The sequence below is a fragment of the Hyperolius riggenbachi genome, chromosome 4 (genome assembly GCF_040937935.1).
Source record: "Hyperolius riggenbachi isolate aHypRig1 chromosome 4, aHypRig1.pri, whole genome shotgun sequence".
Lineage (NCBI taxonomy): Eukaryota > Metazoa > Chordata > Amphibia > Anura > Hyperoliidae > Hyperolius > Hyperolius riggenbachi.
The window spans coordinates 131,771,321-131,784,428 of NC_090649.1; the positions used below are offsets into that span (position 1 = coordinate 131,771,321).

Consider the following 13,108-nt stretch of genomic DNA (forward strand, 5'->3'; position numbering starts at 1 on the left):
GGAGTAGTACGTCTGCGCTGGCCCGGCGGAGCGCGTCCTAGATCGCGCTCCCGTTGCCGGGCACTCTCTGCGCATGTGTGTGACGTCACTCATGACGTCACACACATGCGCAGAGAGTGCCCGGCAACGGGAGCGCGATCTAGGACACGCTCCGCCGGGCCAGCGCAGACGTACTACTCCGGGTCATTGCGACCCGGAAGTAGTAAGAGCCACAGCCACATGACAGGTTGGGCAGCCGAACAGTTCGGCTGCAGTTGCGCTAACAGTTCGCCCAACTCTAGTCATAAAGAGGAGAAAGAGAGCTTTAAAATTATATCCATCTTCCCATAGTTATATTGTATTACACAGGGCGACTTTTTTCCTGCTGAATGGAGCTGCTGACTTTGAGAAAAAGTTTTCTCTATTTTCGCAATCGAAGTCGCGGCCACTTCAATTTCGATTGCTAAAATAGCGAAAACTAAAAGGCGTAGGGCGGTGGTTTATATATCATTGGAAAGAGGAGAAATAGAGCTTTAAAATGATATGCATCTTTCCATAGTTTCTGCACTGCTCGGAGTTCCTTTAAAGCGTTTTCCGGCGATTTTCTGCGTGTTCACTCGATTTTGTGGGCATTATTGTAAGCGCTTTTGCAGAGTGCTTCCGTATTTTGATCCGGAAAAAAATAAAAACCAAAGCCATTTTGTGAGCGTTTTGCGTTTTTACTATACCTTCCATTAAGGCAAATCGCCTAAAAAATGGCCCAAGCACCGCTTTTCAAAGCAGATCGCAATTGAACCGCGCTGATATGAACTCTCTCATAGAGAATCATTGCACAAGCACTTTCAGGATGATTTTGAAAATCGCCCGCGCTTAAAATTTAACAAAAACGCCTATAATGTGAACAAGGCCTAAAGGTAGCCATGCATCTTCCGATTTTGCAGTCCACTACAAGTATTGATACCTTAAAGGGTTATTTAAGTCAAATAAAAAAAAAACCTTTTTATTAGTGCCATATATAGAGAATGCAGAGGAGTCACCTACCACTGTGTCTGCTCTCTGCAATTCTTCTCCTGTGAGTCGCATTTCCAGCCGGTATTTCGATCTACGGCTGACTCGGAAGCAAATAAGCTCCTGAGTCTCCCCTCCTCCATAGGTCCTAGCGCCCTGCATATAGTACTATCCTGTGCGTGCTTGTGATAGCGCACACGCGTCCCAGTGAGCATCCCAGCGTGCGCGTGCTCTCTGACCAAACATCCTGTGTTCATTCCCAGTCCTGCCCTTACTGCGCATGAAGTTTTAAAAAATGTTGTGCAAAGTTCCCTTTAATTACTGAAGAAGTTTCTCACTGTTAACACAGCTGAGGTTTAGAAAAAAAAAATCTGAATATCCATTGAAAACAAAAGTTTGCTTTCTCAAAACAGAAAGAATTTGCGATAATTCAGGTTGGAGTGAGCTCCAAGATGTCTCCCAGTGCATCACTGCTGGATATATGCAAATTAACCATTGTACCCTCTTAGAAGCTAAACACACCTCCAGATCCGCTGGAATGCAATGATGTGTCAGCTTATTAATTTGTACAGAGCCATAATAATCCAACATGCATACAGACTGTTTCAGATTGGTTGATCCTCATCAGTGCATGGCATGGATTCAATTGGCTCTATGGAGTAGGGCTTGAAACACCCAGAGGTACAGACTAACCGGCAAGCTCATGGTGAACCAGAACTCATTGGAGTGTGTAAGGGGCTACAATGGTCCTAAAAGCCCTATTACTAAAATGCTACAGTGGTTTGCAAAAGTATTTGGCCCCCTTGAAGTTTTCCACATTTTGTTATATTACTGCCACAAACATGAATCAATTTTATTGGAATTCCATGTGAAAGACCAATACAAAGTGGTGTACACAGGAGAAGTGGAATGAAAATCATACATGATTCCAAACATTTAAAAAAAAATGCAAAATGGGGTGTGCGTATTCAGTCCCCTGAGTCAATACTTTGTAGAACCACCTTTTGCAGCAATTACAGCTGCCAGTGTTTTAGGGTATGTCTCTACCAGCTTTGCACATCTAGAGACTGAAATCCTTGCCCATTCTTCTTTGCAAAACAGCTCCAGCTCTTTCAGATTAGATGGGCAGTGTTTGTGAACAGCAGTTTTCAGATCTTGCCACAGATTCTCGATGAGATTTAGATCTGGACTTTGACTGGGCCATTCTAACACATGGATATGTTTTGTTTTAAACCATTCCATTGTTGCCCTGGATTTATGTTTAGGGTCGTTGTCCTGCTGGAAGGTGAACCTCCGCCCCAGTCTCAAGTCTTTTGCAGACTCCAAGAGGTTTTCTTCCAAGATTACCCTGTATTTTGCTCCATCCATCTTCCCATCAACTCTGACCAGCTTCCCTGTCCCTGCTGAAGAGATGCAGCCCCCGAGCATGATGCTGCCACCATCATATTTGCCAGTGGGGATGGTGTGTTCAGAGTGATGTGCAGTGTTAGTTTTCCGCCACACATAGCATTTTGCATTTTGGCCAAAAAGTTCCATTTTGGTCTCATCTGATTAGAGCACCTTCTTCCACATGTTTGCTGTGTCCCCCACATGGCTTGTGGCAAACTGCAAATGGGACTTCTTATGCTTTTCAGTTAACAATGGCTTTCTTCTCGCCACTCTTCCATAAAGTCCAACTTTGTGCAGTGCACGACTAATAGTTGTCCTATGGACCGATTCCCCCACCTGAGCTGTAGATCTCTGCAGCTCATCCAGAGTCACTATGGGCCTCTTGACTGCATTTTTGATCAGCGCTCTCCTTGTTCGGCCTGTGAGTTTAGGTGGACGGCCTTGTCTTGGTAGGTTTACAGTTGTGCCATACTCCTTCCATTTCTGAATGATCACTTGAACAGTGCTCCGAGGGATGTTCAAGGCTTTGGAAATCTTTTTGTAGCTTAAGCCTGTCACAGACCGCTAGGCCGGTCTGCGGGTGGGTCAGTCGATCAGCGTCAGAAATCCTCTTACACGGTCATTTGTTCATCACGAAGGGTAACCCGCGTTCGCAATTTGATGAACTGACTCGCGAAGGGGGCGTTCTGATACCAACCGAATCACTCCACACACATACAATTCAAAGATCTGCCACCAAGCGAGTTACACAGCCCGCTACTGTAATTTCACTAGGACTTCGAGAACGCTATATTAACCCTTAGCAGTATGCAAGAATCTGGGTCAGATCGTTATGTCTGGGCCGGGTTCTCGCATACGGGTTATAAATGTATACTTCTATTAAACACAGGGTAGCGAGTTCAGGAGAATAGGTACGATTGTGTATGTTCAGCAACAGGTCATAACCGCTAAACGATTTTTAAAACGTTTAATAACAAAAATGCATTACATACAGTTATATACACCAATTAACATATACACAGAGCTTAAAAATAAAAAGGGATAAAATCAGAAAATTCTTACTTCGTTAGCTGAGCAGTCCATTTGAAGAATGAAGAAAATAGTCCAGTTTAAAGTAGGCATTCAGGTTAAAAGTCCTTTGTACACAACATGCACCCGGTTCTCCGTGAGCACATATCTGAACTTCCCTAGTCGATGTAAATTGAAGAACTGGGAGGAGTTCCTTGCAAACGCTTTTTACTGACCAGAGTTTTGGGGCGGTCACTACCTGGAAAGTAGGTGTGTTTGAGGCAGGGTTACCTCCTGGCAGGCAGGTTGCCACCCACAGACTCAGAGCAAGGAATGTACCCATTTATTAATAATTTGTGTGACTCGGCCCAGGAGTGGCGTATCGCAAATCCGAGACTATATTCGTAAACTGCTCGCGACCCTCTATTAAACGAGGCTGTGCATGCCTAGTCTGTCGCATTCGCTCTACGCAGGCCGGATAAAGTGGATTCTCTGTTGATTCCTGATAGCCAGAAAATTATAAATCATGTGAGTGATAGAACTGATTTCTGGGTATCAGGAAATGTGTTTGTTGTCTTTCTGTGCCAAACCCATCTTAAATTATTAATAAAGTAAATGTTCCCATTGTGTGAAGCTATAAGCTTGGAGGGAAATTTGAAGTTCAACCAGTTGGAGCTGGTTTGGTGGAACATGAGCTGTGTGACCAAATGCTGCTCCCCAGGTGGTCTGGCCACTTGTGAATTCTTTCCTGATCTAAACAGGATGTGGGGGAGGGCTGCCCTCTCTCAGTAAGAGAGAGGGAAATTGACATCTATTGTGCATTTACCCAAGACTGACAGGAACTGTGCACGACCATGCGAAAGTCGATGGCGATTTTGCGCACGACTTTCCGTAATATTCGTCACAAAGCCTGCTTTAAATTTCTCAATAACTTGATCCCTGACCTGTCTGGTGTGTTCTTTGGACTTCATGGTGTTGTTGCTCCCAATATTCTCTTAGACAACCTCTGAGGCCGTCACAGAGCAGCTGTATTTGTACTGACATTAGATTACACACAGGTGCACTTTATTTAGTCATTAGCACTCATCAGGCAATGTCTATGGGCAACTGACTGCACTCAGACCAAAGGGGGCTGAATAATTACGCACACCCCACTTTGCAGGTATTTATTTGTAAAAAATGTTTGGAATAATGTATGATTTTCGTTCCACTTCTCACGTGTACACCACTTTGTATTGGTCTTTCACATGGAATTCCAATAAAATTGATTCATGTTTGTGGCAGTAATATCCCTCCCTCCTTGTGTATCTGTGCATCCAGCTCACAGAGTAGCGTGAACCTGAATTACTGATACTATTACTCCAGTATAGAATCTGGCATTGTGTACCTTATTGCTTATAGTCTGTGCCTATAACCTTATTTATTGTACATTAAAGCATAATATGTTGGCGCTATATAAATCCAATTAGTAATGTACATTCTGGAGTTATTTAAAGGGACTCCGAGCAGTAAATAAAATCAAAATCTGAACTTACAGTTGTGTTCAAATTTATTCAATTATCCCAAAACTTTTGTGGTAGTGTTCTGTGGACTGATGAAACAAAATTAGAACTGTTTGGACCCATGAATCAATGCTATGTTTGGAGGAGGAAAAACAAGGCCTATGAATCAAAGAACACCTTGCCTACTGTGAAGCATGGCGGGGGGTCAATCATGCTTTGGGGCTGTTTTGCTTCTGCAGGTACAGGGAAGCTTCAGCGTGTGCAAGGTACCATGAATTCTCTTCAGTACCAGAAGATATTGGAAGAAAATGTGATGCAGTCCATCACAAACCTGAGGCTTGGGAGACGTTGGACCTTTCAACAGGACAATGATCCCAAGCATACCTCCAAGTCCACTAGAGCATTGTTGCAGATTAAAGGCTGGAACATTTTGAAGTGGCCATCGCAGTCACCAGACTTAAATCCGATTGAGAACCTCTGGTGGGACTTAAAGAAAGCAGTTGCAGCGCGCAAGCAGGGATGTGACTGAACTGGAGGCTTTTGCCCATGAAGAATGGGCTAAGATACCCATAGATCGCTGCAAGACACTTGTGTCAAGCTATGCTTCACGTTTAAAAGCTGTTAAAACTGGAAAAGGATGTTGTACTAAGTACTAAGAATGAATGCCACTTGGGGGTTGAATAAAACTGATAATGATGTGAGTACAGCATAAGAATAATTTTGAACACAACTGTACCTTGGGCTTTCTCCAGCCTACCGTAGGTCGGGGGGGTCCCTCGGCGTCCTCCTGGCCCTTTTTCCAGGCCCTGCTCATAAATGGCTCCGGCGGCTCCCGGCGACACTAGGACCGAGTGTCGGGCTCCTTCTTCCGGAAAGATGACGTCAGTCGTCACCACACCGACCGCCTCGCGTCATCACAACGGCTGGCGTGACAGTACGGCGCATGCGCGATTAAACCGTGCATGCGCAGTACTGTCACGCCGGCCGCCGTGATGACGCGAAGCGGCCGGCGTGGTGACGACTGACGTCATCTTTCCGGAAAAAGGAGCCCGACACTCGGTCCCAGCGTCGCCGGGAGCCATTTCTGAGCAGAGCCTGGGAGAAGAGCCAAAAGGACGTTGAGGGACCTCCTGACCTACGGTGGGCTGGAGAAAGCCCCAGGTAAGTTCAGATTTTCATTTTATTTACTGCTCGGAGTCCCTTTAATTCCTGCATTGAATATTTTTATGTTATGAGAATTGTTTGCTCAGCATGACTGATCATTTCATGACAAATGTCAACTAGGCGCCAGGTGTATTCTGGACGGACTGCTGTTGTGTACTCCTGTCACATTTTGCCTGATGAAGCGGGTGTGAACCTGCGAAACGCGTTGCAACTAAACCCTGGAGTGTACCAATAAATGCCCTTTATTTTGAATACACAGCTTGTTGTGTCTGCTTATAGGAGGTAAGCCCACCACTTCCTCCCAAGCTATTTTAAACATTTTAATCATTGTTTTTGTCCTTTTGGCGCCTCTGGTCCTTCTTACTACACATTGAACATCCACCCTTGGTGGAGGGGGATACCCCTTAAATTTTCTCGAGTCTACAGAGTGCGACTTCTTAATCCTGAGTGGGGACAGGACAATATCCTCACCTGCATTTACAGTGGTTGCCTGGAGGTAACCCGGGTTTGTGAGTATTACTCTACTCATTTAATTATATTTACTGCTTGAACATACTACACTATATTGGGCTCTCGGTTCTTTCTTTTACATTTCATGACAAAGCACATGAACCCTAGACCAGTTGTAAACATAGACACTTGTAGGACATTTGCATTAAAGTGATATAATCCCTCTCTGTAGCTTCTCCTCACAGCTGCTAGGCTTCCTTTAGCTGCCCCTGTAATGTCTGATTACGCTACCCGGAAACTCCCTTCCACACTGAATAGCGCGCATGCTCAGTGTGAAGTTAATGACGCTGCTGGAGATAAAATACGAAATATCTCCGCTCCCACACCTCTTACACTCCCCAAATTTTCAGGGTAGGGAGGGGACCCCCCGAACGACCTCTATGCCAAATTGCAGCCCCCGAGACCTGCTGGTTCAGGAGAGAGATTACAGTAACCTATCTCGGGAACCAGCGGGTCTCAGGGGCTGCAATTTGGCATAGAGGTCGTTCGGGGGGGTCCCCTCCCTACCCTGAAAATGTGGGGAGTGTAAGAGGTGTGGGAGCGGAGATATTTCGTATTTTATCTCCAGCAGCATCGTTCTATAGGAAATGTGGCCGCACAGTCTCCTACTGCGCATGCGGGGCAGCGCAAATCAACAGGCAGCGCAATCAGACATTACATCCCCTCAGCTTGCTATCAGTGTGTGTTCAGCCAGTGTTTGCAAATGTAGTCCCTGTAGCACTTCCTTATCTGCTGTGTGATAAGGACAGGGTGGGATAGACTGTGGAGGAAATATTATGCTGCACATATATATTTTCATTACTAGTGGTGTATCAGATAACTCTGTAAAGGGGCCCATACACCTAACGATCTTCCCGCCGATATACAGCAGATTCAATCACTGTGATCGAATCTGCTGTGAAATAGTTGTGCAAACGTCGACCGAATGATCGATTTCCGGCCGAAATAGATCGTTTCCGTCGATTCCTGTCGTTCCTGTCCGTGCGGAAGATTTCGGTCGATTGCCGGCGGGTCAGGAGTGCGTTGATAGCGGCGTTCGAATGGCCGACGACCGACGCAATACAGCGGCAATACATTACCTGTTCCGCCGGCCCGTGTCACCGCTGCTCCTTCTCCGCTGGGCTCCGAGTCCGGCAGGCTTCACTTCTTCCTGTCCCGGCAGTAAGTTTAAACAGTACAGCGCCCTCTACTGTTTAAACTTCCCCGGACAGGAAGTTCAGTGAAGCTGGAGACAAGCGCTGAGAAGAAGACAGCGGAGACCGGGGAACTCGCGCCGGCCAGATCAGGTAATGTATGCGGCCGGGCGGCGGCAGCTCCACAGATTGTGATCGGTTTCATGCTGAAATCGATTCACAATCTGTTTGCAGTAAAGGCAGCCATACGATCCCTCTCTGATCAGATTCGATCAGAGAGGGATCTATCTGTTGGTCGATCTGATGGCAAATGGACCAGTGTACTGCAATAATTTGAATGCGCAATATGTCTTTTAATCTACACGTTATTTCCCATGATAATGTATTTAGCTGATTTATTACCAGCTGATATATTTTGCAGTGATAAGCTACTAACTCATGATAGACTTTCATTACCCAAAACTTATCATCTGTGATCAGTTCAGTTGGAAGTCTACTCTGCATACAGTTGTTTTCAGGGGATGATTTCATGCAGATTCGCCCCTTCTTAACCCCGGACACGACCAAGCTGCTCATCTATGCTCGCATCATCTCCCACCTTGATTACTGTAACTTCCTCCTTTCTGTGGATTTTGCGGGCCGGAACACATACTTACAAAATTTAAATATAAATCTTTAACATTTTTCTAGCAACAGTTAACATGGTGTTGGAAAAGAAAAGAAAACGGTAAACCAAGAATTGTTGTACTCACCATTTGATGCCCATTTTCTGGGGTACCTGGGCAGAGGCTTTCTGGGTGATCCCCCGCCCAGCACAAGTACTGTATGAGCTGCGGGTAGTTGTAGCCTACTATTCAGCAGAAGCCGGGGTCTCAATTAGTTGCCGTGGCCTAGCCGCGGGTGAAAGTCAGCATGGAGCAAAGTTTTTTTACAGCTTGACTGGCTGGTAGGGTGTGATGTCACACTGCCCCTGAGATGAGGGGCCAGAGCAGGGGCAAAGTATCTGGGAGAGGAGAGCCGGAGCATGTAAGTAGAGCAGAAGCAAGAAGCCGAGTTTTGTGGCAGTAGCGCTGTGATAGAGACTCTCTCCCATTGGTTGCTGCAGGAACCTCCCTCCAATAGGAATAAGGCTGATTCCTATTGGAGGGAGGTTCCTGCAGCAACCAATGGACGAGGGTCTTTAACTATCACAGCGCTACTGCGGAGAACGCCAGTACGCTGTGTAAACCTATGACGCAATCCCCAATCCTCCTCCTCAGGACACTTCCGCGGGCCACAAAACTCGTCTTCTTGCTTCGCCTCTACTCACATGCTCCGGCTCTCCTCTCCCAGATACTTTGCCCCTGCTCTGGCCCCTCATCTCAGGGGCAGTGTGACATCACACCCTACCAGCCAGTCAAGCTGTAAAAAACTTTGCTCCATGCTGACTCCTCAGGACACTTCCGCGGGCCACAAAAGTGGGCTTCGCGAGCCACAAATGTTGCACGGGCCGTAGGTTGGGCACAGCTGATCTATGGGATTGTGTGCTCCTTTCCTATGACAGCCTGTACTTGTATTACTGGGTCTACTTAACCAGCCCATATCTCATGATCATGTATTTTGTACCGTTTGCCTTTTATAACTTTGTTCAATGTTGTATAACCTTGTTATGTCTGTCATCCATGTATCATTGTATATATTTATTGTCCAACACTGCGTAATAATGCAGAGATGTAAACAGGCCCATGTAATTGTATGAGTAGGGAGATCACATAGGGTATTATTGCGGAACACAACACTCTTAGGGCCTGATCTAATTAATGTTTTCTCTAATGCTGGGCATACACGGTAAGTTTTATGCGCCAGATCGGGCCGCTGGCTCAATCCCGGCGCATCCCCACTGGCGCCTGGATCGATCCCCGCTGGTCCCCGCGGGCGCTCCTTATCTTCCGCTCGATTCCCCGCTATTGTCCGCCCGCGGGGATCAAGCGCAGTATCGATCCGGCGGGTCATCGGACCTGTCGGAAATTATCAATCGAGCCATCAGCGGCTCGATTGATAAGGAACAAACTTACCGTGTATGCCCATCATTAGGGGATCATTTTCATCTTCTATTTAAAATAACTTTTCAGCATTCTGCAATTGAAAAAGTACTAAAAATAGGGGAAAAAGTATTGTCAATATTATTCTGAGTATTTTCCTATTTGCTGGTGGCTTAAAAGGTGCTTTATTGATAAAGTGTGAAAAATTCACTTAGGAAAAAACGTAGCAGAAAAGGTAAATGGAACATAGTGAGAACTCCCCCTGAGACTGCACCGAACTGCTAAAAACAGGCCTTCAGGGATTACCTCGTTAGTATGCGGTAATCCCTATCTGGCAGCCAGCCAAGCAGGAAGTGACGCTCACTTCCTGCGGCCAAATCGATCACTTGCGTGGAAGCGTATTGCTAAAATACACGTCTGCGCATGCACAATGCAAGTTTTATGTGGCAATCATTTCAAAAAACACGCTTGCTATAGACTTTTTTAAAAAGTTTGCTTTGCCATAGACTTACATGACTTCTGGTCCGCCACACATCACCGCAGAGTTGCACTGTAACGTGGGTTTGCCCTCGCATCCAGGGTGGGGCGACAACGACACTTCTGTTGCATCGCGCCAGCACCACGTCGTATGAAAGTCCCCATAGACTAACAATTCCCTAGCGGTGGGCTGCGGTAGGAATGCCACACTGGGGCAGTGTGAAAGGGCATCAGGGGTGCAGCTAAGGTTTTTGTGGCCCCAAGCGGACTGTAGCAAGAGGCCCTATCCTTCGCGCGCCGCGGCGAAAAATGGGTGTGGCTATCCCGCATAAGTGGGCGTGGCCATGACATGTGGGTGGAGCAGGAGGGCGGATTGGGGCGGGGCTGTTTGCGGGGAAAAAATGGATGTTGGGGTGATTGAGGCGCGCGTAGCGCGCCGAAAGATTGGCGCGGCCATGACATTGTATGGGCGAAGCTTAACCGTAGCACAGCAAATATAGCCAACTATGACCATTAAATAATAAATGCAGCAACAGTTACCCCAGACACCAGAAAATAAAAACGCAATTTGGGCCACATTTCAGCAGAAATCAAACGCAATTAGGGCACATTTTCAGCAGAAATCAAACGCAATTAGGGCACATTTTCAGCCGAAATCAAACGCAATTAGGGCACATTTTCAGCAGAAATCAAACGCAATTAGGGCAGAGTTCAGCAGAAATCAAACGCAATTAGGGCCACATTTTCAGCAGATATCAAACGCAATTAGGGCACAGTTCAGCAGAAATCAATCGCAATTAGGGCCACATTTTCAGCAGATATCAAACGCATTTAGGGCACAGTTCAGCAGAAATCAATCGCAATTAGGGCCACATTTTCAGCAGATATCAAACGCAATTAGGGCACAGTTCAGCAGAAATCAATCGCAATTAGGGCCACATTTTCAGCAGATATCAAACGCATTTAGGGCACAGTTCAGCAGAAATCAATCGCAATTAGGGCCACATTTTCAGCAGATATCAAACGCAATTAGGGCACAGTTCAGCAGAAATCAATCGCAATTAGGGCCACATTTTCAGCAGATATCAAACGCAATTAGGGCACAGTTCAGCAGAAATCAATCGCAATTAGGGCCACATTTTCAGCAGATATCAAACGCAATTAGGGCACAGTTCAGCAGAAATCAATCGCAATTAGGGCCACATTTTCAGCAGATATCAAACGCATTTAGGGCACAGTTCAGCAGAAATCAATCGCAATTAGGGCCACATTTTCAGCAGATATCAAACGCATTTAGGGCACAGTTCAGCAGAAATCAATCGCAATTAGGGCCACATTTTCAGCAGATATCAAACGCAATTAGGGCACAGTTCAGCAGAAATCAATCGCAATTAGGGCCACATTTTCAGCAGATATCAAACGCAATTAGGGCACAGTTCAGCAGAAATCAATCGCAATTAGGGCCACATTTTCAGCAGATATCAAATGCAATTAGGGCACAGTTCAGCAGAAATCAATCGCAATTAGGGCCACATTTTCAGCAGATATCAAACGCAATTAGGGCACAGTTCAGCAGAAATCAATCGCAATTAGGGCCACATTTTCAGCAGATATCAAATGCAATTAGGGCACAGTTCAGCAGAAATCAATCGCAATTAGGGCTGCGGCTGCAAAAAGAAAATAATTTACTCACCTGGCAGGCTGGCACTGGCAGAAGTCTTCTCTCCCCGTCTCCTCTCCCGGCTGGCTCCTCAGGCGCGCAGTTCCCACGGAGCTCCCTCCCTGGCTTCCTCCTCCAATCTCCCGCGCTGATTCATGCAGGGCTACGGGAAGATGGCCACCCGAAGCCCTGTACTGGAGACATAGTCTCCAGAGCAGGGCTTCGGCGGCGGCCATCTTCCTGTAGCCCTGCTCTGCTCTGCCAGTGCCAGCCCGGCGGGGCTGCGGGGAAAAAGTGACGTCACGCCGACGTCACGGAGCCGCCGAGGCCCCTAAGATTGTGAGGCCCCAAGCGACCGCTTGGTTCGCTTTATGCCTCGCGGCGCCCCTCAGGGACAAACCACAAGTTCAGTTGTATTTATAAAATGCCAGCATACTGAAGATAGCTTTACAGGTACATAGAAAAATCCCAAACTGTTTATGGCTATGTTCACATTGGGGTATTGCATTGCAACTGACAATATACATTAATTGCATTGCTAAGGCCTGAGCCCACTGATGCCATTGTGTCCACTTTTCACAGATGCTGAAATGCGGACAGAAGTGGATACAAGTGCATCAGTGGGCTCAGGCCCTAATGCAATTATATTTTAATGGACGTTTATATGGTGTATCTTGTCTAAATGATGATCTTAAATTATAATGAAAAGCTACATTTACTTTCTGCATATTTTGTAGCTGTAAAACCCTCACCTGTATTTTTTTTTTTTACTTCTGATTATATATCATGGCTACCAGGGAATGGATCATAGATTGATGGCATGATGTCAGAGATTGGTGACATGATGTCAGAGATGAATGTGCATAGATAATCATGGTTGATATGTCAGAGATGGGCAGCAGTGTGGATTAGAGATCAAGAGGGATGACATGTCAGAGATGGATGCAGCACTGTGGGATAGATGTATCTATCACACAATTGCTGCAAATCTGTCCCACAATTGTTGCATCCATATCTGACTTGTCAGTTATCTATCTATCTATCTATCTATCTATCTATCTATCTATCTATCTATCTATCTATCTCACTATGCTGCATCCATCTCTGGCAGGTCATCTATGATTATCTTTCTACCCCACAATGCTGCACATTAAATTAAGTAATAATAATAACAACAAGTATAAATATTTCATCCCTAAGTCTAAAGACACTTTGTATGGTTATCTGCTAAAATGTTTGTGGAAGTTCAGACATACC

The 13,108-nt window shown here is 45.9% G+C and overlaps 1 protein-coding gene across 1 annotated transcript in view; it reads left to right on the top strand.

Moving 5' to 3' along the window:
- KLHL6 (kelch like family member 6) overlaps window positions 1-13,108 on the top strand; it is a 77,890-nt gene that overhangs the window by 15,955 nt on the left and 48,827 nt on the right. The gene's annotated exons all lie outside the window — the stretch shown is intronic.